The sequence below is a fragment of the Panthera onca genome, chromosome X (assembly GCF_046562875.1).
Source record: "Panthera onca isolate mPanOnc1 chromosome X, mPanOnc1 haplotype 2, whole genome shotgun sequence".
Classification (NCBI taxonomy): Eukaryota; Metazoa; Chordata; class Mammalia; order Carnivora; family Felidae; genus Panthera; species Panthera onca.
In genome coordinates, this window is record NC_138357.1 from 129,801,210 (window position 1) to 129,806,687 (window position 5,478).

Sequence of the window (5,478 nt, forward strand, 5' to 3'; positions counted from 1 at the left end):
GACTGTTAAATGTATACATCATAGAGTATGTAGTGCCAGGACAAGTTAAAATATCAGATTTTAACTAAAGGAAAGGGGAATGCATAGAAAGAGTCTTCTACATGGAAGAGGGGCTGAGAAATATAAAGTAAAACCACACCTGGGTACAACATATACAACATATACATATGCAGTGCATGGAGAACTATAGTCGGTTCAGCACTGCAGAAGAATAAAGTATGGATTTGGGAAAGGAAAGTTCATACAAGAGAGGTAGGTTGGACTCAGATTATTAAGGGATTTGTAAGTAATTTTAAGAAGCTTAGCCTTTATCTACTAGGTTATATAGAATCATTGAGTGGTTATAAGTTCAGGAATGATATGGACCAATTTGCATTTTATTTTAATTTTCTTTAACTTTAAATTATAATTAATTTTATTATTACAAAATTACATTTATATTGAAATATCTAGAGAGTGATGTCATCAAGACGGTGACATAAGTTTTTCCTGACTTCAGTCCCCCTCACAAAAAGACCATCTTGCAAGTATCCACAGACAAGACACCATTGTGAAAATCCCAGGATATGGTTGTGAGGCTGATGAATCTCCCTGAACCACAGAGACTGAGAAGGACCACATTAGAAGGGTAAGACAATCAGCTATGCTCTGGCTGCACTGCCCCTCTCCCAGGCTAGTATAGTGCTGCACTGAGAGGGCTTCCCAGAGCTATGGTTTCTCTGGTGGGAAAAAGAGAGCCCAAGGTAGACATCCAGCTCCTCCAGAGTTGGGGGTTGCTTCCTGGAAGGCCCACCTGGGTCCTGTCCCATAGGTATTGGGGAGGGGGGGGGAGGTATCCGTGGGTCTTAACCATTTGAGATCAGAATGAGATGGAGAAGGGAAACATGGCTTACATTAACCAGCACGTGGATCTTGGCAGATTGTTTCTCCTAGCAGCAGTGCCTGAGTAGATATCTGACACAGTGGTTTTGCCCATCTGCAGAGCCAAGATGGTGGTCCCTCTGGCCAGGGAACCATTCTGCTTGAGTTGGGTCCCGAGCCAATAAGCCTTTCTGACCTTGGAGCCTCTTCTATCACCCCATCCAGATGAGGAAGCAAATTCATGGCTCCTGCCTATTGCTGAGTATAGATAGTCCTCTGTCCTGCCTGACCAGAAAACCTATTGAGAGCATCCCAGAGACTGTGTAGATTACCCTACAGCCCCTCTTACAGCAGTGCCTGAGTGAAGAGCCCACTCATTGGCTCTGCCTCTCTGCAGAACTGAGCTAGTGGCACTATCTGGCCAGGGATATTGACGGATACTCCTGCCTGACTCAGGTACCCAGCCAATAAGACTTAGCAGCAAAGGAGCCTATGATACAGAGACTGGGCTGGGAAGGAAATTCAAAGTCCTGACCAGGGATGAATATAGCTTCCAGCCTTATCTGACCAAGAAGCCTAACCAGAACACCTGGGAAGTTGCATAGTCCATCCTACAGATCTGGTTATAATGGTGCCTGAGCAGAGACCCCAAAATTGACAACCTAGAAGAAACGGATAAATTATTCCTAGAAACATACAACCTACTGAGATTGAATCATGAAGAAACAGAAAATCTGAAGAGACCAAAAACAAGTAAGGATATTGAGTCAATAATCAAAATCTTCTTCCCCAAAAGTCCAGGACAAATGGTTTTATTGCTGAATTTTTACCATTTAATGAAGAATTAATACCAATCCTTCTCAAATTCTTCCCAGAAAATTTAAGAGAAGGGAACACTGCCAAACTCATTTACAAGGTAGCATTTACCCTGATACCAAAGCCAGACAAAGATACTACAAAAAAATTAAAACTATAGGCCAATGTCCCTGACGAATATAAATGCAAAAATTCTCAACAAAATTCTAGCAAACCAATTCAATAGCACATTAAAAGGATAATATAGCATGATTAAGTGGGATTCATCCCTAGGATGCAAAGGTATTTCAACATGTGCGAATCAATAAATGTGACATACTGCATTAATAGAATGAAAGATAAAAATCACATGATCATCTCAATTGATGCAGAAAAAGCATATGACAAAATTCAACATCCATTCATGATAAAAGCTGTCACTAAATTAGGTAGAGAAGGAAAGAATCTCAACATAATAAAGGCCATGTATGACAATACTCAATACTTAACATCATACTGTAACAGTGAAAGGTTGAAAGCTTTTCCTCTATAATCAGAAATAAGACAAGTGCTCACTCTTACCACTCCTATTCAGTATAGTACTAGAAGTGTTAGCTAGAACAATTAGGCAAGAAAAGAAATAAAAGTCACCAGAATCAGAAAGAAAGAAAGAAAGAAAGAAAGAAAGAAAGAAAGAAAGAAAGAAGTAAAAGTGTGTCTATTTGCAGATGACATTATTTTAAGTATAGAAAATCCTAAAGACTCAACCAAAAAAAAAAAATAACAACTTGTTAAATTTAATGAATGAATTCAGTAAAGATGCAGGATACAAAATCAACATACAAAAATCAATGGTGTTTCTATATACTAACAATGAATTATCAGAAAAAGAAATGAAGAAAATAATCTCACTTACAACAGCATCACAAACTATAAAGTACTTAGGAGTAAATTTGGAAGAGACACAAATAGAAAGATATCCTGTGTTCATAGATTAGAAGAATTATTAACATTAAAATGTCCACACTAAGGCAATGCCATCTATAGATTCAATGTAATTCTTAAGATTCCAATGGCATTTTTTACACATACATAAAACATAATCCTAAAATTCATTTGGAACCACAAAAGCTAAACCAATCCTCAAAAGAAGGGTAAAGCTGGAGGATCACAATTTTTTACCTCAAACCATATTATAAAGCTATAGTAATCAAAACAGTATGGCACTGGCATAAAACCACACACTTGGACCAATGAAAGAGAATCAAGGGCTTAGATACAAACTCATACATATATGGCCAACTTCTATTTGACACAGAAGCCAACAATATTCAAGCAAGCCTAGAATACTCAATGGAGAAAAGAGTGTCTTCATTAAATGGTGTTAGGAAAATTGGATATTTATATGACAAAGAGTGAGATTAGACCACTGTCTTAAACTGTTCACAAAAATCAACTCAAAATGAATTAAAGAATTAAATGTAAGGCCTGAAATCATACATAAAATTCCCAAGGGAAACGGAGAAAAAAGCTCTTTGATGTTGCTCTTGGGAATGATTTTTTGGATGTGACTCCTATAAAGCACAAGCAACAACATAAAAAATAAACAAATAAGTAGGGCTACATCAAACTGAAAAGCTTCTCTGCATGGCAAAATAACCATAAGAGACCCTTAAATACAGAGAACAAACTGAGGTTGATGAGGTTTGGAGGGGAGGTAAATGGGTGACAGGCACTGAGGAGGGCACTTTTCAGGATGAGCACTAGGTGTCATATGTAAGAGATGAATCTCTGGGTTCTACTCTTGAAGCTAAGACTACACTGTATGTTAACTAACTTGAGAATAATAATAATAAAAAAAGAATCAACAAAATGAAAAGACAGCCTATGTAATGGAAGAAAATATTTACAAACCATATATCTTATAAGAGGTTCATATCCAAACTATATAAGGAACTCATATACCTCAATAACAAAGAAACCAAATAACACAATTTAAAAATGGGTGAAATATCTGAGAAGACATTTTTCCAAAGAAGATATTCAAATGGCCAACAGGTCCATTAAAAGGTGGCTCATCCTCACTAATCATCAGGGAAATGTAAATCAAAACCACAATGAGGTATCACCCCACACCTGTTAGAATGGCTATCATCAAAAAGACAAGAGATAGAAAGTACTGGTAAGGATGTGGGGGAAAGGGAAGCCTCGTGCACTGCTAGTGAAAGTGTAAATTGGTGCAGTCAACGTGAAGAGTATGAAGGTTCCTCAAAAAATTAAAAATGGAACTACATATGATCCAGAAATTATGACTTGGGTATATATCTAAAGTAAACAAAATCACTGTCTTGAAGAGATAACTGCATCTTCACATCCATTATAGCATAATTTATAATAGCAAAGACATGGAAAAAACCTAAGCATCCATTGATGGAGGAATACATAAAGCAAATGTGGGGTATATATACAATGGGATATGAGGGTATATATGGGGCATATATACAATGGGAATGAGTTTTGGAAGCATGTGGGTGTTTAGGAATTTGTCCATTTCTTCCAGGTTGTCCAGTTTGTTGGCATATAATTTTTCATAGTATTCCCTGATAATTGCTTGTATCTCTGAGGGATTGGTTGTAATCATTCCATTTTCATTCATGATTTTATCTATTTGGGTCATCTCCCTTTTCTTTTTGAGAAGCCTGGTAGAGGTTTATCGATTTTGTTTATTTTTTCAAAAAACCAACTCTTGGTTTCGTTGATCTGCTCTACAGTTTTTTTAGATTCTATATTGTTTATTTCTGCTCTGATCTTTATGATTTCTCTTCTTCTGCTGGGTTTAGGCTGCCTTTGCTGTTCTGCTTCTATTTCCTTTAGGTGTGCTGTTAGATTTTGTATTTGGGATTTTTCTTGTTTCTTGAGATAGGCCTGGATTGCAATGTATTTTCCTCTCAGGACTGCCTTCGCTGCATCCCAAAGCGTTTGGATTGTTGTATTTTCATTTTCGTTTGTTTCCATATATTTTTTAATTTCTTCTCTAATTGCCTGGTTGACCCATGCAATCTTTAGTAGGGTGTTATTTAACCTCCATGCTTTTGGAGGTTTTCCAGACTTTTTCCTGTGGCTGATTTCAAGCTTCATAGCATTGTGGTCTGAAAGTATGCATGGTATGATTTCAATTCTTGTATACTTATGAAGGGCTGTTTTGTGACCCAGTATGTGATCTATCTTGGAGAATGTTCCATGTGCACTCGAGAAGAAAGTATATTCTGTTGCTTTGGGATGCAGAGTTCTAAATATATCTGTCAAGTCCATCTGATCCAATGTGTCATTCAGGACCCTTGTTTCTTTATTGACTGTGTGTCTAGATGATCTATCCATTTCTGTAAGTGGAGTGTTAAAGTCCCCTGCAATGACCACATTCTTATCAATAAGGTTGCTTATGTTTGTGAGTAATTGTTTTATATATTTGGGGGCTCCTGTATGCGGCGCATAGACATTTATAATTGTTAGCTCTTCCTGATGGATAGACCCTGTAATTATTATATCATGCCCTTCTTCATCTCTTGTTACAGCCTTTAATTTACAGTCTAGTTTGTCTGATATAAGTATGGCTACTCCAGCTTTCTTTTGACTTCCAGTAGCATGATAAATAGTTCTCCATCCCCTCACTCTCAATCTGAAGGTGTCCTCAGGTCTAAAATGAGTCTCTTGTAGACAGCAAATAGATGGGTCTTGTTTTTTTTATCCATTCTGATACCCTATGTCTTTTGGTTGGCACATTTAGTCCATTTACATTCAGTGTTATTATAGAAAGATACGGGT